This window comes from Bos indicus, chromosome 11 (genome assembly GCF_029378745.1).
Source record: "Bos indicus isolate NIAB-ARS_2022 breed Sahiwal x Tharparkar chromosome 11, NIAB-ARS_B.indTharparkar_mat_pri_1.0, whole genome shotgun sequence".
Taxonomy (NCBI): Eukaryota; Metazoa; Chordata; class Mammalia; order Artiodactyla; family Bovidae; genus Bos; species Bos indicus.
This window is the reverse complement of record NC_091770.1, coordinates 26,583,995-26,607,205: the sequence shown is the minus strand read 5'-3', so window position 1 is coordinate 26,607,205 and position 23,211 is coordinate 26,583,995. Positions and strand designations below refer to the sequence as shown.

At 35.7% G+C, this 23,211-nt stretch overlaps 1 protein-coding gene across 3 annotated transcripts in view; it reads right to left on the bottom strand.

The window, feature by feature from the left end:
• The window catches only part of CAMKMT (calmodulin-lysine N-methyltransferase), a 425,501-nt gene that overhangs the window by 297,728 nt on the left and 104,562 nt on the right, over nucleotides 1–23,211 (bottom strand). Inside the window, exon 4 of one of the 3 annotated variants that reach the window (XM_070798587.1) lies at nucleotides 1–23,211. This exon is cut by the window's left edge and continues 14,878 nt beyond it. The exons of the other annotated variants lie outside the window; for them this stretch is intronic. The gene's annotated coding sequence lies outside the window, so the exon portion shown is untranslated. 3 annotated transcript variants of the gene reach the window in all.

Sequence of the window (23,211 nt, the reverse complement as noted above, 5' to 3'; positions counted from 1 at the left end):
AGGACATGAGAAACTAAGAAAAAACACTTAAACTGAAAGTGAGGTTGACTTTAAATGTTAAGAAGGGAGGTTAAACTTCACCCCATACTGCCTGTGGGTGATTCATACTTTTAGATGAGAGAGTAGATGGTGCAGATCAGTCAAGTCTGAATGGGAAAATGTCAACTGCAGGAGTTTTCACTGTATTTTCACACAGTGCACGTCTTGACCACAGCATGCACACTATTGTATACTCACAGATTTGATTTGAGAGTACTCAAAGCTGTAGCACTGGCATCATAATTCTCTGCAGTACATTTGGTGCCCTTTACATTGTTAACTGTTAAGCAGAGCCTGATTTTATATGCCCAGGGCTCAAAAGGCCTGTCTTGTGGGTCATGGGACCCGATGTCCATGAAGACAATGTGCCATCCATGACAGGAGAGAACAACTCTCCCCATATACTGGAATACTTGGCATGTTTATTATACTAAACATAATTTTTAGGGACTAATCGCCCATTCCAATTATAACACTCCTTTTTAGAGAAAGAAACATGCTCACTAATAGTACACAACATGGATTCTACAGAGTTTCAGGTCCATGAAAGGACAGTGCTCTCCTAGGGGGAGTAATGAGATCATTTTTAGGATCCAGGAATTTGTAGAAAGTCACTCAGAGAAAAAGTTCCTTGGGGCCCTGTTCTTTTAAATTATACTACTCAGAAAGGAACTATATTTATATAATATTTTAGCTAAATATTTGTGCTTAGTTTCTTCAGTCGTGTCAGACTCTGCAACCCTATGGACTGCAGCCTGCCAGGCTCCTCTATCCATGGAATTCTCCCAGGAAGAGCACTGGAGTGGGTAGTCATTCCCTTCTCCAGGGAATCTTCCTGACCCAGGGATGGAACCCGTGTCTCCTGCATTGCAGGCAGATTCTTTACCGCTGAGCCACTGAGGAAACCCAGGTAAGTGTTTATAAATTTTAAAAATCCTAACTTAAATTTACAGATCAAGATATTTTCAAACTTTCATTTATCTGGAACTTAAGCAAACATATTGGAAGGACTGATGTTGAAGCTGAAGCTCCAATACTTTGGCCACCTCATGCGAAGAGTTGACTCATTGGAAAAGACCCTAATGCTGGGAAGAATCAGGGGCAGGAGGATAATGGGACAACAGAGGATGAGATGGCTGGATGGCATCACCGACTCAATGGACATGGGTTTGGGTAGACTCCGGGAGTTGGTGATGGACAGGGAGGCCTGGCGTGCTGCAATTCATGGGGTCACAAGGAGTCAGACACGACTGAGTGACTGAACTGAACTGAACTGAAGCAAACATAAAGCTCAATCACCATCAAATTCTTATAAAGTCCCCATATGACTTTCCTGGTGGTCAAGTGGGTAAGAATCCACCTGCTCCAGGAAGACTCCACATGCCGTGGAGCAGCTAAGCACCACAGCTGCTGAGCCCACATGCCCAAACCTTGTGCTCTATAATGAGAGAAGTTACTGCAGTGAAAAGCCCAATAGCAGCAGCTAGAGAGGAGCCCCACTCCCATAACTAGAGAAAGCCCCCACCTGCAACCAAGACCCAGCGAAGTCAAAAATAAGTGAGTGAAATTTAAAGTCCCCATAAACAGGACTCTAAAACAGCAATAAATGATCATAATGGTAATCGTTCACACTAAAGATTCCATTGGACCTCTTGAATACTTCTAGAAGCAACTATTTTAGTATGTGTTTAAAGTTAGTTTCTCTTATATTCTAAAGCTTACAAAAGTGATCACATGTTTACAGTGTACACGTATGGACAAAGGGTTAAACAAAAATTCAAGTTAATGAGTAATTCCATTCACCAACTATTACATAGAGTCAAGGGTTTATTGTATCTGCTGCTTTCTCCAATTTGGGCCTCTATGCCTCCTCTCTTGGAAGTCTTTCCCAATCAGTCGGTCAGACTATTCTCTAAGCCCTAAAATTTCTCTCAGAATATGTGAGTTATTCAGTCCTTTCAGACATGTAAACAGTTTCTGTGAACATCCTTAGGTAACATTTTACTAACATTAAAGTTTGCAATTACTGAATATGAGGAAATAAAATGCAAACTCATTTAAAAATAGATCAGCAGAACTTTTAATTATAAGGAACCGAAAAGAAATACTAATATTTGGGTTTAAGTGAGCCTAAACCATTCAAGCTTAACCAAATATCTCATTTTCTTTTTCCATAGTTATGATGCCTAATATAGTTTTAATTTTTTAAAACTACATACATTTCAATAATTGCTGAAAACAACTCCAGGTAATCACAATATCTGACTCATCCAAAGCTTTTTCATTCAACAAAATAATTTTACTTACAAAAAGCAAAATCACTTTAATATTAGAGAATATCCTGTTAAACAGTAATATAAATTCCTTGAAGGACATACATCATTTTATTAAAATACTTCATGAACTTTACAAACTAGAGCCAAATGATCACCTTTATGTTCATAATTACAAAAGAAACTAAGAAAATGGGGTTAATTTTAACATAAGTTTCTAAAAAAGAGTTGTAAGATAATGGAATTCATTTTGTAAAATCTTGGCATATATCTGGCTGAAATATTTTTAGAGAACACAGTGCTCCCAGATAATCGTCAAGAGCCTTGCCTTAAGAGACAGATTTTGGCTATGCAGTTAGTTATTTTAAACATACCAAAAATAGGTATGTTTAAAATAAATAGCAAGGACAAAATAAATATATTTGCACATAATTAAATTATCATTATGCTATCAAAAATAGATTTCATATGAACATATAAATTAAGAGCTTTCAAAAATAAACTGACTTGTATTCTTGTTCCTAGTAGTTGCTTTAAAAACAACATAGGTTTATTAAGCAGCAGACAATATACACTCAATATAAATGTTAAAAGCATGGAAGGTTCCCAGCAAACTTTTTTGCTTTTATACTTCTGTTTCCTTTCACAGTCATCAAATGGGATATGAAGATATATGTAACACTCATCATTCTTTATGAAAAACTCCATTCTGAATATATAGGTGAATAAATGTTTTGAGGTATGGATGATAGATAACAGGCATATATCTCTTAACTTGTATGATCCAAAATTCCATACTTCAAAAAGTACATCTCCTTTATTTATAAGAAATACATGCACACATATCTATATGATATATATAGTGCATATAAATATGTATGTTTTAATTTCAGAGTCAATAATGTATATATTGACTTTATATATATGAAGGTTAATTCCAAAAATTAAGATTCAATAGAATTTAAAAGGTATCTAATTAATGAAAAGAAGTCAGCTCCAAAAGAATAACAGTTTAACTTCTTCTCTTTAAAATATATTAGATTCTCATGTACTGAAGTTAAGTTACCACCCTGTTACCTCAAAGGATAAAAAGAACCCATTTTTCGTAAATTTAAAAGAACTCATTTTTTGTAAATTAAAAAAAAAAGTTTAAAATTCCTGTAAAATTTTGATGTTAATTTGAATAAACCATCATTTTAAATACCTGTATATTTATTTGAACAATAAGACAAAGGTGGATAAATTTCTGAATAAACATTTCAGAGGTAAGCTGAACTATTTTAACCTGAATAAAAAAAATTACTTTTACTTTCATTTAGGATTTTGCAACTCTCTGTATTAAATAATTGGCAGGGAATTTTTTTTAAAATAATTACTTTGACCAATAAAATTAAATGAAGAATAATCTTTATTCCTAATGTGGGGTTTACTTTGGACTGTTGGAATTGTGTGTGTGTGTATGTGTGTGTATATAAATGACCAGCCATACTCATGACTGCTGCTTCTCCAAGGCAAAAGGTGATGGAATCATTCTAAGAGTGCTTACTGCCTCAGTTCTGAGTTCACTAACAGGAAACCACAGTATTTACTAAAGACAGTTTCAAAATCACTCTTTTATAGGTGCTACAATTTAGCTCAAAGCCTCCTAGAAAGTTGAATGACAATGTTAAACCATCAACCACTCAGCTCCTGAACATGAGGAAAATTATGCACGTTTAGCAACTAGGATTTCCTTCCCAAGATTGCATTGACAGTAAAAATTAACAATGGATTATTCTTGCAACTGAGGAGAAAAGGGGGAGAGGAAAAAAATGTTTCTATTGGGTCTTTCTCTCTGATTACCAAAAGATTTATGCTTCATAAGGTACAGCATAAAATGACAGTGATCGCGTGTTTGGGGACATGATTTAAAATACAAAATGGAACTTAAAAGACAGAGAAGCTACTTAAATCTTAAAAGAGACACTAAAAACTGAACACAATTTTCTCATGTATCACATTTCAAAGAAGAGCCCTTACAGTATAAAGATCCCATGAGTTCATGACAGCTTTATTCTTAGACCCACAAATCAAGCCATTGTTAAGCTCTGAAACTGCAGGAACTGCTGCCACCTATAGGATCTGAACAATAATGACAGCGTTTTACTCAGCAGTACCCTCTATTGGGGACAGAAATGTGCTCAAATGTGTAAGCACTCTCCTTAACAGCAGGTGGCCTCACTTTTGCTACAGATTTACCTCAAAAACGTTGGTTTAAAAGCTTTTCCATGTTTAGTAAAATAAACTTCAACTTCTGCCTGAATCTAAAGTTGCTAGGTGATTTGAGATCAGAAAAAACACAGCCTTGAACTCGGCAAATTGACTTCCATAAACAGTTTCACAAAGTGTTCCCCAGTTGCTAATCTGATGTCACTTAGTAGCGCCATGCTGTACCAACAAGGTCACAAAAAAGCATTCTGCCGAGACTCACTGCAAAGAGACAAGATTAAGAAAAATCTTCATAGAGTGTAAAATGCCACTTAGTCCAATTAGTCTCACCTTCCTAGAATTTATTGCACTTTATAGAAAAGTAACCATAAAACCAACAGTTTCTTCTGGGATTCTTAGGCAATTTTAAGCAAAGTTACACATTTATAAAGTTGTTTACTGGATAAACAACAAGGTCCTACAGGATAGCATAAAGAACTATATTCAATATCCCATGAAAAACCGTAATGGAAAATAATATATATGTGTGTGTGTATCATGGAGTCACTGTGCTGTACAGTAAAAATTAACACAACATTGTAAATCAAATATACTTCAATAAAATTTTCAAAAATTAAATCAAATTAAAAAGTTCCTTACTATTGAAGATACAAAAATTCAAATGTTCATGGGTAACAACATGTGTCAAAGAGGCCAACATAATTTTTCTTGGAAACGAAAGTCAGTTAACTTTTCCATGTTTTTATTGTAATCACTCAATGACAAAACAAGAGATTTCCCCTTTGTTTTTACTTTGTTCATACTAATTAAAACAGCGAATGCCTTTATTATTGTTAAAGATTTGAGAACATTTTAAATGTTCAAAAATAAAAGGTGTTAAAATCAAAAGCAGAGGTAAAGAATGTCAACATATTCAGGAGCCAAAATAAATTAGGCTGATAAAGCAAAGAAAATCTTCTAACACACATCCACACACAAAACCCAAAACCATTCAGAGCCACGTAGCACTCATGGCATGAAAATAAATATCATCCACTATACCGTGAAGACCTGGCATCAACTGACAATTTGAATTCAACAGCAAGATATTACAAATGCTCAACTCCAAACTTCCATCTGTAATTACAGTAAATAAGCAAAAAAGAAAATAGATTTAGAACAAAACAAGGGAACAAAACAACACTCAATTAGGAGCTATAAGAAAATTATTATTGAAATGCTGATTAAGAACTCCTGAGATACTAAATAGGTGAATATTGGAAAATTTAGCCAACTATCCAGATGTTTTCGACTTCCTACTTTTGCATTCCAGGTCCATATGATGAAAAGGACATCATTTGGGGTTTTAGTTCATGTGGGTAAGTAATAGTTTTAAAATAGTTCTATTTGTTATAGGGTTTAAGCAGATTTATTTGACATCTACTTGTATATAAACTTATTACTGAATTGAAACTAGTACATCAGCTCTATACATATCCACTGGTTCTGGGGGTGGATATATGTATATACTCTAATCCTGAGTTTCTTCAAACTTTATGATGGCATCATGGGTTTGCTCTACTATGAAGTTCAAGAGTTCTATTAGATCAAATCTCCAAGTTCCTAGTAATTCAATAATGAATTGCATCAAACTGGACTTTTATAGTATTTTTTTAAGAAAATGATTAGATGGATAGACAGAAGGACAGATAGGTAGAACTGTATGTAGCACTACATTTTCACTGTGTTTTTCAGATTTTATTTACCTAGCCTTTTTATTTTCCTAAATTTTCTATATCCTCATTATAAATACTTTCTCAGTCTATGACCCAGCTCTCTCTGATATAATGTGTAAAATGTATAAAAACTGCTTTATTAACCTCAGTAATAAGTCACTTGGATAATAATAATAGTTATGATATAGTTTATACATTCATTTGTTATATGCTAGGGGGTTTATATTGGAGAAGGAAATGGCAACCCACTCCAGTGTTCTTGCCTGGAGAATCTCAGGGACGGCGGAGCCTGGTGGGCTGCCATCTATGGGGTCGCGCAGAGTCAGACACGACTGAAGTGACTTAGCAGCAGCAGCAGCAGCAGGGGGTTTATATTCATAAGCATTGATCCTTGAAACAGCCCTGTGAGATATTATACCCATTTTACAGATGAGGAAACTAAAGGACAAGGAAATTACATGACTTATCCAAGGTCAGCCAGCCTGTGGATTACAAATTAAGTGTATTTTAATTTAATTAATCTATTAAATTAATCTATTTAATCTATTAATTTAATTCAATTGAAAACAAAAATTATTGAGTAACTGCTACATGGTACACACCATGCTAATGTATTTTTTCTACAAGACAGTGTATTTTACAAAATTGGGTCACTTGAAATTCTTAAAAATGCATAAAGCACTATAAAATCTGAATGACATATACTATCACACAATAATCTCACTGCAAAAAAAAAAAAAGGATTCCTCAGTTTTATAGCAAATGCTACAAAGTCATTATTAATCCCATTACAATATACAAACCTATTAGTGTTAGTCACTCAGTTGTGTCTGACTCTTTGCAACCCCATGGAATGTAGCCCACCAGGCTCCTCTGTCCATGGAATTCTCCAGGCAAGAATACCAGAGTGGGTAGCCATTCTGTTCTCCTGGGGATTTTTCCGACCCAGGGATTGAACCCAGGTCTCCTGCCTTGCAGGTAGATTCTTTACCATCTGAGCCAACAGGGAAGCCCATAAACCTGTAAAGGGACCCCATGTTGATAATGAGTGGGATCATTTGAATTTACAATATTCTTGATCTTCAAGGAATTAATCATCTCCTACCTCATTTTTCCCCCAACATTTACCTTTGTCACTTTTGCAGTGTCTTCATTGTGAAAGCACTTGCAATAAACAGTTTAAAAACTGTAATTTTCTTTGTAGGTGCAGTATTAAATCGCAACTCAAGCACCAAGGAATTATAGTATTACCCTGAGGACAAAAGGCATTTTAGATGTCTTAAATAATATATATTAAGAGGAAGCCTTTTTTTAACCATAAATAAAGTCATCTCATTCCTTTTAAAAATATTTTAAATCATTTTTGGCCACACTGTGCGGCATGTGGGATCATAGGACCCCGACCAGGGATAGAACCCACACCCCTGCAATGGAAGTTGAAGTTTAACCACTGGTTGGTTGGTTTAGTCTCTAAGTCGTATCTGACTCTTCTGACCCCATGGACTGTAGCCTGCCCAGCTCCTCTGCCATGGGATTCACCAGGCAAGAATACTGGAATGGGTTGCCATTTCCTTCTCCAGGGCTTAACCATGAACCACCACGGAATTCCCTCATTGTTGTTTTTTTTTTTAAAACACGGTGATTTAATTCTGTTTCACACAAAAATCAAATGCACACTATTTCAGTCACCATTCACTATATAACAAGAAACAAAAGAATAGGTTTTGAAGGATATCCTAAACCTTCAGTTCCAAGGGACACAGGTAGGTGTGCTGATGGTTCTCAGAGAGTGTAGTCACAGACTACTTCCCCTTCAGAAATTCCTAAATGATGATGCATTTTGATTTGAAGGGTACTATTGATATGGCCCACCATACGCTTCTAGAAAATCAGAATGAAAATGAGACCACGCATGAGGTTTTTTGAATGAAATTCCCTTGAAAATAATGGACTATCCAACAGGCTTGTTCTCTTTGGGGGTCATTCTTGTAATATACACCAGCTGTTGCTAGCTCTGCTTTGGGAAAACACCAGTTGATTCTGTCCCCAAATCCTACCTATTGTTATCCATGTTTACAAACTCCTACTTTAAAAATAAGGCCAGTCTTTTATTCCTTTATCCAAGATAACAAGTTCCTATTTACCAAGACTTTCTTTTTGTTTTATTAAGCCTTCATTTATCCCTTTTAAAACTTAAATCAGATATTAATAAAATTTACTAAATATTCAAAGGGATACAGAAGAACGTGATGGATACTAAACTAACACCACATGCTACAGAAAGATTACACTTTGGCTCTTTCAATTATATATTTTTGTTGTTTGTTTGTTTGTTTGTTTGTTTTGATGTTTTTTTTAAATTTTTATTTTATTTTTAAACTTTACAATATTGTATTAGTTTTGCCAAATATCGAAATGAATCCACCACAGGTATACCTGTGTTCCCCATCCTGAACCCTCCTCCCTCCTCCCTCCCCATACCCTCCCTCTGGGTCGTCCCAGTGCACCAGCCCCAAGCATCCAGTATCATGCATCGAACCTGGACTGGCGACTCGTTTCATACATAATATTATACATGTTTCAATGTCATTCTCCCAAATCTCCCCACCCTCTTTCAATTATATATTTTTGGTAGATACTAGAATCAACTTTGTTCAAAGAACAACAATAATAGTCCTGAATCACATCCATCACTGTCTTAGGTCTTAACACTCTTGTGCCTGGCCCGTATTTCACACTGAGTGTCTATGTTGTTGTTTATAAATATTCAGTTTACATATGGGCTTTTATGTACCAGATACTGACTAAAGCAAGTTTACTAGTTTGAGGAGCTTATATTTTGGCAATATAAGAGAGGAAATGTGGAAATAGGGCATTGCAATAGAGAGTGTTTCAATGCATCTATGGTGGTGTCAATGCAATTGATAGAAATGACATACAATGCTATTTGGAATACAGAGGAGAAGCACTTAGCCTAGACAGGTGAGAAAAATCAGGAAATATACTCAGCACAGTTGTTTGCTGAATTTCAATATGAAACAGTCACCACCTTAGTGATCTGAGATCTAGTTAGGTTGATAGATATATAGAAATTAAATAGTAAAAAGATACGTTGACCTGGTTTTATATGTATTCTTTTAATTACTCTAGCATATGAATAGTTTTTTCTTTTTTCTCTATATGTTTATCATTTTGTACTCAAAATTTCTATTAAGTTCAAGAGATATTTTACAATTCCTGGTGTTCGTAAACCATGTATGATGTGATAAAACTAATGGAATTCCAAATTGATCATTCAGACAGATAGCCTGGGCTAGAATTCATGGAATTGCTGCTTTGCATTATGCAATTTGGATGGTGCCTGATGGATAATCACTAAATAGACCAATTGGTTACAGTTTGCTGGTTGAAAGGCATTTGAAAAAAGGGCACAGATAAATGATGGGTATTCCATTAACCAAAAATCAGCCACAGAGGCAGAGGACTATGATTCCAGCCAGTCTACCACCTTTTGGGTAGTTGGGATTTCTCTTCACAAATTGTTTTAGCTGCTGTCATTCAGGTTTCTACCACACAGTTTACTTATCCCATGCTGCTGCTAAGTCGCTTCAGTCGTGTCCGACTCTGTGTGACCCCATAGATGGCAGCCCACCAGGCTTCTCCGTCCCTGGGATTCTCCAGGCAAGAACACTAGAGCGGGTTGTCATTTCCTTCTGCAATGCATGAAAGTGAAAAGTGAAAGTGAAATCGCTCAGTCGCCTCCGACTCTTAGCGACCCCATGGACTGCAGCCCACCAGGCTCCTCCATCCATGGGATTTTCCAGGCAAGAGTACTGGAGTGGGGTGCCATTGCCATCCCATATTAACCTGTAAACTTCCCAAGGACAGAGGGTTGTTTTTATATTTTGTAACCTTGGAGAAACTACTAAAAAAATTCCACACACAGTAAAATCATGAGAGAGAAACATTTCATTGTCTAGAATGTGGTTATTTCCTATTAAATGGAATTTGTTGCATATAACTTAAATTTTCTCTAGATATTTTTCTCTCAATCCATTCTTATTCCTTATATTTTATTTATTTTTAAAAGTTTTTATTGAGGTTGATGTACAATATATAAGTTACAGGTATACAGTACAGTGATTCACATTTAAAGTCTTTAAATCTACATTTTAAAATGTTAACTGCTTTATGGAATTATTTATAAAATATACTAAACACAGTGCTCTTTATAAAAAAACAAGTTCTGCTATACAACCTACCACTATGATCCTTGTCCAATAATGGAATTATTTATTTAGATTTAATAGTGATCCAATGTTTAATTTTTAAAACAGATTATTAGAATTTTGGTAAATAAAATATAAAATATATTAATGAGGTTTTAATTATATAAACTGTTTGGTTTCTTAATACAAGGCCTATAATTTATCTTAAAGTGAAACTGAAAGGAAATGCCCATAAAACATACTTTGGCCAGTAACAATCCATGTCTACGGTTTTCTTTTTAGTAATAATTGATGGGAGGATATACTCAATACTATGAGGCAATTCAACCACCATTTCCCCAGTAGAAATATTCCTCTGCCGCTTTCCTCCAAATCCAAGAGGGTTTAAAAGAAGCACAATAGTAGAGCTATCCATTCAGACACACTCCTTTCCAAGAGTAAATGCGAAGTCAGCTTCTTCACCATCTTTCCTCTCCTCTGGTTCATTTCTCATGACGGTAACTAAAAAGGACTGGTCACACACATCTAACTCAGCAGAAGTAGGAAGGATATGTTGACAGATGTAAAAGCAGCTAGGAAAGATATAAGGTAATAACGAGGTAATAAATGTATGGGCTTCCCTAGTGGCTCAGTGGTAAAGAATCCACCTGCAAATGCAGGAGATGCATGTTAGATCCCTGAGTGGGGAAGATCCCCTGGAGAAGGAAATAGCAAATCATTTCAGTATTTTTACCTGGAGAATCCTAGGGAGAGAGGGAGCCGTGAGGGCTACAGTCCATGGGGTCACAAAAGAGTTGGACACAACTTAGCGACTAAACAACAACAATATATACAAATAAATATATTTTATTTTTTGATTCCAACATTTAATATCATCAAAACATAACTTGTTTTATCTGGATAATTGAAATCTATGAAACACCAGATTCCAATACTGTTTTCTGATCTGCATGATTTCAAAAAAGCAGTCTCTTCTTTCTTATACCTGTCTGTCCTCTCTACCATCTGTAGCTCCTACATGACAAGAAGCATGTCTTACATTTTTGTATCCTCAAGGTCTGGCTTATATCAGCATCTACAAATATTTGTTAAAACAAAAGAAGGGATATGGAATATTTATGTTACAAATTTTTTAGATGGTATATCTGAAGGCTGATACACAGTTCAAGCCCTGGACATGTTATTAGATTGGGCCTCACAACAACAGTAGTAATAACTACCAGTTATTAAATGACTACTGTAGTACCCACTTCATATACATTATCTCATTTAATCTTTATAACATGAAAATAACCCTTCAAATGAACTTCAAAGGCAAATTTCATGTACTAGTTGGAATGAATAGTGAAAGTGAAAGCAAAAGTCACTCAGTTGCATCCAACTCTTTGCAACCCCATGGACTATACAGTCCATGGAATTCTCCAGGCCAGAATACTGGAGTGGGTAGCCTTTTCCTTCTCCAGGGGATCTCCACAACCCAGGGATCAAACCCAGGTCTCCCGCACTGCAGGCGGATTTTTTACCAGCTGAGCCACAAGGGAAGCCCACTAATTAGAATAGGATTATTATTTTTGGAAAAATCATAAATAATTCCTCTGAAAATCTTCACAACAATTCCTTGAAATAAGGCACTATTTTTATCTCCTTTTTACACCTGAGAAATCCGAAACTCAGACAGGAATGGTTTAACCAAAATCACACAGCTATTCAGTGGTTAAGCTTAGTCCCTCTAACTACCTGACTTCAAAGTCCATATTCTTTCTAATATGTCAATGTATATTCCCAATGCCTACAAAATGGGGACAATAATATCTACTACACAGGGTTACTGTAAAGTTTACTTAAAAAAAAAAAAGTGAAAATACAATGGTTACCTACAGAACAAACATTATATACTTATTAGCTTTCTTACTTATTACCCAACTGATCCCCTTACTTTGAGGATCTATAATACCTAACAAACACTCAAATATCTACCATATATATTTGTATATATGTATATATATACATATGTGCCTTATATAAGTACATATTCTTCTTTCTATTCATTAGATCACAGACATACATATACACATAAATATATATGCATGCATAAGTATATGTATATGTCTATATATGAGTGTATAAATATGTATAAGTGTGTATCAGCTAAACTAATTCCCATTTATCTCACTAACCTCTCTTGTACTCTGTATTTCAAGTACTCTATTTACATGTACCATTCATAATATCTCAGTTCCTTGAGATGGAATTCCTACTTTTAATTATTGCCTTAGTTTAGGATATCTAATTGTTCCTGGTTATTGCTCATTATTTTAAACTTAAATATGACTTTGTTCATTTTTGATTCTCTCAACAATTTTCAAAGCTTAATGGTTCAGGAATTTGCAAGATTCATATTTTGGTTAATCTTTAAATTTCACTGAATTAAAGCATTTCATATGTAATTTAAGTAACTTAATAATGTGTTATTACCATTTCATGTGATAGGAAATAATAATAGAAAATACTGATACATTTAAATATATACAATCTTCAAACAAATTTCAAAGTCTGAAAAGCAAACAGCTAAGGAATAAATATCAAAACATGACAATAAAAAGGTTAGAATCCCTATTATTCACAGAGATCTTCAAAATTAATTAAAAAAACATAGCAATTGGGAAATAAAAGAATAAATAATTCACGATTGAAAAAAATCAAGTAGATTATCAATACAGGAAAAGTAGTTAAGTAATCAATAAGATATAAATAAAAATTCAGTAAGGTCTTATTTTTGCCGATCGACAATTTCAAGAGAGTTAATACCCAAGATTGTTGAGAGAAGAGAAAAACACATGCATATATACTATAAAAATAGATTTTTTTTTTCTGGATGTTATTTTAATAACATATAGCAAAATTTAATTTTCAATTTCTTAATTCAGAATAGTAGTCGGAGAAGGCAGTGGCAACCCACTCCAGTACTCTTGCCTGGAAAATCCCATGGACAGAGGAGCCTGGAGGGCTGCAGTCCATGGGGTCGCTGAGGGTCAGACACGTCTGAGCGACTTCTCTTTCACTTTTCACTTTCCTGCATTGGAGAAGGAAATGGCAACCCACTCCAGTGTTCTTGTCTGGAGAATCCAGGGATGGGGGAGCCTAGGTGGGCTGCCGTCTCTAGGGTCGCACAGAGTCGGACACGACTGAAGTGACTTAGCAGTAGCAGTTACCAGCATAACTTAAGTAGAAAAACCAAAACCCATAGGCACAGTTACAACAAAGCTAGTTTGACAAAGTATCTCCATGAATGACAACGTACAACAGAAGGGAATGGAGCCTGGACACCTCCACATCACAAACAGGTCCTGCTGGAAAGCCAGAAAGGGCTGATTTGAGACTAAGCGACTGAAAATGAGACAGACTATTGCCTACTCTGTCTTTTGATTCAGGAGTTTAATCCACTTGCTCGTAATTGTTGATAGGGAATGACTTTCTATTGCCATTTTGTTAGCTGTTTTCTGTATGTCTCATAGCTACTTTGTTCCTCTCTTCTGCTCTTCTTGACTTCCTTGTGTTTCACTGTTTCTGTGGTGACACATTTTGATTCACTTCTCCATTTGTGCATCTTCTACAGGTATTTTCTTTGTGGTTAGCACGGAGATTACATAAAACGTTTTATAACACTTAATTTTAAACTAGTAACTTTGAACACATACAAAAACCCTACTTCCCTCACTTTACGTTATTGATGTTATAAATTCATCTTCTATATTTTGTATCCATCAACAAAATTTTATAATTACTTTTTTGCTTTTACTTTTCAGATTCTATACTTAAAAGTTATTTATATACCCATTACCATACTATAGGATTCTGTATAACTATCCTTATCAGAGAGCTTTACATCTTCACATATTTTTGTGTTGCAGTCTAGTGTTCTTTCATTTCAACTCGAAGGACATGTTTTAACCATTCCTGCCAAGCAGGCCTCGTGGTGATGAACAATGTCAGTTTTTGTTATCTCCATTATTCCTGAAGAACAGTTTTACCAGATACAGTATTCTTGGTTGACAATTATTTTTTTCTTTCAGCACTTTAAATACATCATCCTACTGCCTTCTGGCCTGTAAGGTTTTTGCTGAGAAATCTGTTGATGTTAAGGGAGCTGCTCCCTTGTACGTGACAAGTGATTTTTCTCTTGCTTTCAAGTTCTCTCTTTAATTTTTGACAACAATTATAATGCGTCTCAGTGTTGGCCACTTTGATTTCATCTTAGTTGGAGTCCTAAGTCTCCTAAACATATGTGTTTACTTTCTTCCTGATTTGGGGCGTTTTCAGCTACTATTTCTTAAATAAGCTCTCTGCCCCAGTCTCTCTCTCTTCTCCTTCTGACACTGCAATAATACAGATACTGATCTATTTGATGGTGTCCCATAACTCTCTTAGGCTTTCTTCATGTCTCTATTTCTTTTTTCTTTTTGTTCTCTGACCTAGTAATTTCAAATGACCTGTCTTTAAGTTCACTGATTCTTTCTTCTGCTTGATCAGGTCTGCTCTTGATTCCCCTCTAGTGAAATTTTCAGTTCAGTTATCATATTCTTCAGTTTCTGAATTCTATTTGGTTATCTTTTACAGTTTCTATCTCTTTGATGATATTCTCATTTTGTTCATGCATTGTTTCTCTGATTTCTTTTGGTTGTTTATGTTCTTTTGTAGCACATTGAACTTCTTTGATATATTTTGAATTCTTTGTCACGTATTTCATAAACCTCCATTTCTTTAGAATCAATTTAAGGAGATATATTTTGTTCCTTTGATCTGAGTCACATAGGCCATGCTTCCCTGTTTATTCATGTGCTTTGTTACCTTTTGTTGTGATTTATGCATTTGAAAAAAGAGCCACCTCTCCCAGCATTTATGAGCTGGCTTGGTACGGAAATGATAATCACTAATCAGTCCAGCTAGAGATTCTGGGGGCCTCTCTAACTTTTTATGGGGATGTGTCTTCTCTGGTTTTGTATGTGTCTTTTCCCAATTAGAGAGCGTTGCCATTTTCTTTTTCAGAAGCTTGTCTCTTGCTCCCTCTGGTGTCTATCTGTAATACTACGGGTCCACTGGCACTGTAACAAGCCACTGAGCTCTCTCTCGTACTCTGTGGCTCCTAGGCACCAAGATATGCCAATCTGATCAATACTTAGAGTCAGCTGAGATAGAAACTAGCAACTGAGGCAGCCCACAAAAAGCCAGAACTCAGAGGTACATTCCACTCTTCCTCTCTCCAAATAGAGAAGCCATAAGTTGGGCTTTTCCTCCTTTGATTCTGAGCTATGTCAGCTTGGGGGAGGGGCTGACATGGCTGAAATGAAACAGTTTTTCTTACTCATTTCAATATAGCTATTTTTGCCTTTGAGTTTGCCTGGGTATGGCAACGTCCTAACTGGTTTCCGGAGTCCTCTATAAAGGCTTTTGGTACAGTATAATGTGTTAAATCAATGTCTCTGTGAACACTAACATTTGTAGTCTCCTATTCTGCCACCTTGCTGATGTCATTATAAGCCATTAAGTTTTGAGGTCGTTTGTTATGCAAATCTAGGAACTGGAATAACAACTCAAATGACTGGAAAGACAATAACATAAGGACTGGTGGCACTGATCAAGAATGTGAACATTACAATAAGACATTCAACCAGACTGTGTGCTTCCTGGCACAAGAGAATAACACTATCTATGAAGGAGAAAAAACGAAACAGGAGAGAGAGAGAAAGAAAGGAAGAAAGAAGGGTGGGAGCGAGGCAGGGAAAAGAGGTAGGAAGGAAGGAAAGGAAGGAAGGAACAAAAGAAAAAAGAAGGGAAGGAAAGGAGGAGATCTATTAATTTATAGGAAATACAGAAGATGGAGGCTCAGGTTAAACGATAACCTGGGCATGTAATCGGCAAAATTCAGACTCTATAGGAAAATCTACAGGACAAGTAACTCAGTTTCTTCAACAAATTGAAAGGGAAAATATAAAAGGAGATAGGGAGTAAACATATAGATTAAAAGAACTCAGGCATTTAAAAAAGAAATTCATACCTAAGTTATATTTCTATTCACTCATACACTATTCCTCTTGCACACAGACACTTCTTAACAATAAATACAAGGACTTTATACAATGATACACAAAATAAAATATTTGATCCAGCAACAGTTTAAGTGTGTGTATGTGTATTCACTGCAGTTTTCTTTGCAATGCCAAAAATAAAAGGAAGAAAGGAATTTAGGTCTATTATTAGGAATCTAATAAAAGAATGATAAATCCAAACAATAATGTTAACAAGTTCTTAAAAATAACTATGTTCATACAGTGTTCATGCTATGAATAAAACCTAAAACCTATATTGTTCAGTGAAAACACTGAAGGTTATCTAATGATACACAAAATCAGCAATTTAATTTATTTGCCTATTTAATTTATTTTATTTAATAAATAAATAATAAATAATAAATTAAATTAAATAATTTTAATTTATTTAAAGTCATAAGTACCTAAGTATTCCAATTGTCTGGAAGAATAATTACCAAAATACTAGCAGAATTAGTAGCTTTAAATGATGAGAACATAAACTATACTAAGTGATGAGAATGATTTACTTTTACTTCATTATTTATCCTATTTGTTATTGTTCAAAATTCATTATGAATATATGTATTATATTTTTAAACTGTTTATGTTTTATTTTTGTTTCTAAAAGAAACCATGGAATAGGAGAAACCCTCCCTTCACTCAACCATGTATCAATTTAATACTTACAAAATAATGTTATTGGCTCCTCCGCAAACACAGGCAGGGGAAAGGAAACAGAATAGGACATGGAGATATGGAAGTCTCTGCTGCTCTATCTCATTTGAAATATTCTGGAAGCCAGATTACATTCTATGTATTAGTAATATCATTTTCAGAAGGAAAGTGCTCATATTCTGAGAATGAGTAACACTTTTAGAACATAGGGGTAGAAACTATTATACAAGGATACAATATGAGCTCATTTTGATATAATCCACTGAGAAATCCCACATACCTAGGGTAGACAGGGTATGGAAATGAGCAAGACCAAGGACTTTTGGCTCCATCCTTAACTCATCAATAGTAAATGATCACAAAGTCATTCTAACTAGTGCTGGATTATACACTCCAGGCATATACTTATGGCACCAGAAAACTGTATGCAGTAAAATAAAATTTTAAAAAAATTTGATATGGAATATTATTTTGGGTATAAACATACAATACTCATTTACATTCATTCATTCAACCAACATTTATTGGGCACCCTCTATAACCCAGGTTCAGTGCTAAGTGCAAGAAGAGAGTTTGCAACAAAACAGAAACATTTCCTGCTCTCCAAGAACTAGCATTTTCATACAGCAACATATCCTCAGCTAAAAAAATTTCTTCGCATTGGCATAGACTAATAGTGATTCAGAACTTTGACTCTGGAGCCAACCTATGTAGGTTAATCCCTCTTCACCCCGTTTACCAGCTATACAACTTATGGCAAGTTATTTAACATTCTTTGCTTCAACTTCCTCACCTAGGGATAATAATATCTCCTCTTAGAGTTTTCAAAATAAATTAACAAATGAGTAAAATGCTTAAGGAAAGCTAGCACACATATTAAGCACTCCAGGGGGAAAAAGTCATACACAAAGAATTTCAATAAATTCTTCATAGAGGTGTCAGTCTGGATTACAAAGTACACAAAAGCACTTAATTCTTCTTTACCAAAAATATACTTATTTTCTTTAGTTTCGAAAAATTTTGAAGCAGTCTAGAAATCTTGGGTTGAAAAAACAGCATTTTATTTGATATCTGAGTCTATCTGACAGAAACATGGTCAAAATAGACTCCCAGATAGAAAAGTTCCCTTTAAGAACCCTCTGACATCACTTCTTTGTCTACTTGTTTGCTATTTTTGTTCCTATTTAAAGAAAAACAAAGTTCCAAGAGGACAACCATACCACCAGTGTATAAGACAATGCCCGAAATAGATGTTTTTTTAAATGAATAAACAAAAAGAGTTCTTATTTCACAAAAATGTCGACTTCATAAGAATTTGAACTAAATGTTTTTGGTAAGTCTGCAAAGCCAACATCCTCAAGTGAAAACTATAGAACTTAACATATTATATATTAAAATAATTATTAGTCAAAAACAGGACTGTTCTCCACAGTTGTAGTATATTTAGACTCAAAAAGTAAGGAGTAAGAGGATTAAAGAGTGGTGTAAGTAGATCCTCTTTCCTATAATACCAGAGTCTTCTCAGCATTTGTGCTCCATAAAAGTAAAGCGTTTCTCCATTCTTTATATTTTAATTTCCTGTTGTTCATTTTAATTTCTGCTGTAAACAAACTAGATCGTTCTCTCTTCTTTTAGAAAAATAAAATGTTCAAGCTCTTGTCATTTTGGTTATAATATTAATTTACATCTATTATTTCAAAGCTCATGCGTTAAAAGAAATCTGACTTACCACAGGCAGCAAGATTTAGTGTTTGAACCAAATCACTAAAAAGACTCACAATTTTTTTCAAAACTTTTTACTTTTCCGAGCCCCAAGATCCTCATTACCAAACCCGCATAACTGTGCCTACTGTTTAATTCCAAAGAAATAACACAGAAAATCTTTCAATTATGCTCTTTTCTTTTGAAACAAGTTATTTACATTTTTATGGAAATTATTTGCTGTGATTCAAGATTAACAACATAATGGAAGTAGTCACAGCTGTTTTTTTTTTTTCCTCTCTTATGTTATCTATAGGTGGAAAAATGAGAAGCTTTGATTATGCAAATTAAAACAGAATCTATTATCTTCTTTCTGATCTATGTACTGATCATAGAGGGTTTTTAAGCAATGTTAGTTTCGCACATTAGGAATCACAGTCAGTTAACTACTGCTGCTAACCGATGGGCTGTATTTGCAGACTCTATCAGTTTGACCCAGCTTCCAGAGCTTAATGGTCCTCCAGGCTAAAAGAGAAAGCTGATCCATCAGGCTTGCATTAGCATAGAATAACACTCGAAGCTTATTGATGTGTGTTCAGCATAACTACCATCCCCAGAACCCAGCTCAGTCCATTATTTTCATTTTATCTCAAGTCATTTGTATGGTTGTCTGCCCCGGTTAAAGCTCCAGCAAGACTGGTACTTAAATGAATTTGTGAGAAAGGAGACAAATGCCCCCTGAACTTTCAGCACTTTGCTATCGAGGCTTGCTAACATAAAATATACTAGGACTCTTAGGTCCACTTAATGAGCAGATCAAGAATGCCCTATTGCGGGGGGGGGTGGCGGAAATCACCTAGGACCCTATTAGCCAACAAGGAGTGTGATGATTAAATGATTTTTTTAACTGTAATTTTAAAGCACTGCTCTGATTTCTGCTGAAAGCTATTTATAAAAAAATAAGTAAATTTCATAACAGCTATGTCTTTGCTGTTTAAATACTTTCTCTTATAAAATACTGGACACACACAAAAATAAATGTTCCTAATAATAATACATTTCATCACTAGGGAAGTATTACATTTAACTATAACAAGAAAAACAACAATCTGTAACAACTAGGCATTTAATGTGTAAAAAAACCCATAATAAGAAAGGATTTAATGTGTGCATAAACCCTGTAATGGGTTTGTATATAATCAGACATTTGAGGTATACATAAAACCACTTTAATTGTAAATCTTTAAAGTGAAAATAAAGTACTTCTGTAGCTGTTTTGAATATACAATAATCACTGAAATTGTAAAGCTGGTCTTCAAAACTATTTTTTATAAATTTACATAGTATTTACAGGTGTAATTCTGAGAGAATAGGAAAAGAGTACTATTCTTTTTTTTTTTTTTTTTAATTTAGAAGTAATCTAAGGACTACAATGGAGAAGGCGATGGCACCCCACTCCAGTACTCTTGCCTGGAAAATCCCATGGATGGAGGAGCCTGGTGGGCTGCAGTCCATGGGGTCGCTAAGAGTCGGAGATGACTGAGCGACTTCACTTTCACTTTTCACTTTCACGCATTGGAGAAGGAAATGGCAACCCACTCCAGTGTTCTTGCCTGGAGAATCCAAGGGACAGGGTGGCCTGGTGGGCTGCCGTCTAAGGGGTGGCACAGAGTCGGACATGACTGAAGTGACTTAGCAGCAGCAGCTTAGCAAGGACTACAAAGGTGAGGTGTCTAGCTCAGATCCCAGTTAGTGTTATTAAAATTCCAAAAGTTGGATGAATTTTCAATTCACTTAACTGTCACTTAAAATTCAGTGATATTTTTGCCTCATTATTTGTCTTGCTGTTGTACTTGGGAAGTTAAAACCTAATCTGAGTCTTGTATCCCATGTAGCTGGCTCTTCATGTCTATCGCTGCAGCCTTTGGAAACGTTGTACTACTACTATTAGGGTGAAAAGGAAGAAAATATTTTAAATAATTTAATCTATTAAATATTGTTAGAGATATTTACATTGTAACAACAGAGATATTGTTACATTGTCTTCATATGTAATCTCCCTTTATCAATTTCTCTCATCTCCTTTCAGTTCAGTTCAGTTCAGTTGCTCAGTCGTGTCCGACTCTTTGTGACCCCATGAATCACAGCACGCCAGGCCTCCCTGTCCATCACCAACTCCTGGAGTTCACTCAGACTCATGTCCATCGAGTCAGTGATGCCATCCAGCCATCTCATCCTCTGTTGTCCCCTTCTCCTCCTGCCCCCAATCCCTCCCAGCATCAGAGTCTTTTCCAATGAGTCAACTCTTCACATGAGGTGGCCAAAGTACTGGAGTTTCAGCTTTAGCATCATTCCTTCCAAAGAAATCCCAGGGCTGATCTCCTTTAGAATGGACTGGTTGGATCTCCTTGCAGTCCGAGGGACTCTCAAGAGTCTTCTCCAACACCACAATTCAAAAGCATCAATTCTTCAGCACTCAGCCTTCTTCACAGTCCAACTCTCACATCCATACATGACCACTGGAAAAACCATAGCCTTGACTAGAAGGACCTTTGTTGGCAAAGTAATGTCTCTGCTTTTGAATATGCTATCTAGGTTGGTCATAACTTTTCTTCCAAGGAGTAAGCGTCTTTTAATTTCATGGCTGCAGTCACCATCTGCAGTGATTTTGGAGCCCAGAAAAATAAAGCCTGACACTGTTTCCACTGTTTCCCCATCTATTTCCCATGAAGTGATGGGACCAGATGCCATGATCTTAGTTTTCTGAATGTTGAGCTTTAAGCCAACTTTTTCACTCTCTACTTTCACTTTCATCAAGAAGATTTTGAGTTCCTCTTCACTTTCTGCCATAAGGGTGGTGTCATCTGCATATCTGAGGTTATTGATATTTTTCCTGGCAATCTTGATTTCAGCTTGTGTTTCTCCCAGTCCAGCGTTTCTCATGATGTATTCTGCATATAAGTTAAATAAGCAGGGTGACAATATACAGCCTTGACGTACTCCTTTTCCTATTTGGAACCAGCCTGTTGTTCCATGTCCAGTTCTAACTGTTGCTTCCTGACCTGCATACAGATTTCTCAAGAGGCATTAAGAAGAGAACAGGAAGCTAAAGTTTGTAAACTGTTAAAGCACTATACAAAGGTTGGTTCTTGGGTTAAAAAAAAATTCTGATACATGCAAAATGATCATCTAAAGTGAAAGTGAAAGTCATTCAGTCAAGTCCAACTTTTTGTGACCCCATGGACTGTAGCCCACCAGACTCCTCTGTCTGTGGAATTCTCCAGGCAAGAATACTAGAGTGGGTTGCTATTTCCTTCTCCAGGGGATCTTCCTAACCCAAGGATCAAACTCGGGTCTCCTGCATTGCAGGCAGATTCTTTACCATTTGAGCCACCAGGGAAGATCAATCATTAAAAATTTCTTTCTAAATGCTATTTTAAAATGAGAAACAGAGTTAAGACTAGACACACAATCCACTGAAAGTAACCTTTTAGTCTTAAATGGATTGGTAAAGAATGAAGCTAATATTTATTGAGTATTTACTTTGTGTCAAACATTATTTCTCTTACATTTTCTCATTTAATCCTCTGAAATGCACCACAAGGGAGTAATCAGTTTGATTCCTCCCAATTTACAGTGTCAGGAGGTGACTCTGGCACTGGCTAAAGGTCACAAAGTTACTAGGTCCTCATTCTAGTCTCCAAAGTCAGATAAATCTGACTCCAAAACTGGGCACACTCATTATACCCCTTGTGCATGCTGCTCTATGCTTTCAAGAAAATCTTGAGGTGTGCAGTTCGTCTCCAAAGAGACTGAGGCCATGTGATCCATCTTTGGTTTCTCTCTTTATTTATCTCTTTTCAAGTAGTCTTACACACCAGGCACTTTTAAGACATATGACCTAAGGCAAGTTGATACTCGCCGAAGAAGCTCTTGGCCTTCTTTGGTTTTCATCTATTGGCTTTTCAGAAAGTGATAAATTTACAAAAGGACAGTCATCTCCATTTTTAAGTATATAAAAATACAGCTAATATGCTATTTTTTGTTTGTGTGTAGAAAATGACTCTGTGCTGTGCTTAGTTGCTCAATCATGTCCAACTCTTCCATGGAATGTAGCCTGCCAGGCTCCGCTCTCCATGGAATTTTCCAGGCAAGAATACTGAGTGCGTTGCCATTCCCTTCTCCAGGGGATCTTCCTGACCCAGGGATTGAACCCAGGTCTCCCCCATAGCAGGCAGATTCTTTACCATCTGAGCCATCGGGAAAGCCCCATAAAATGACC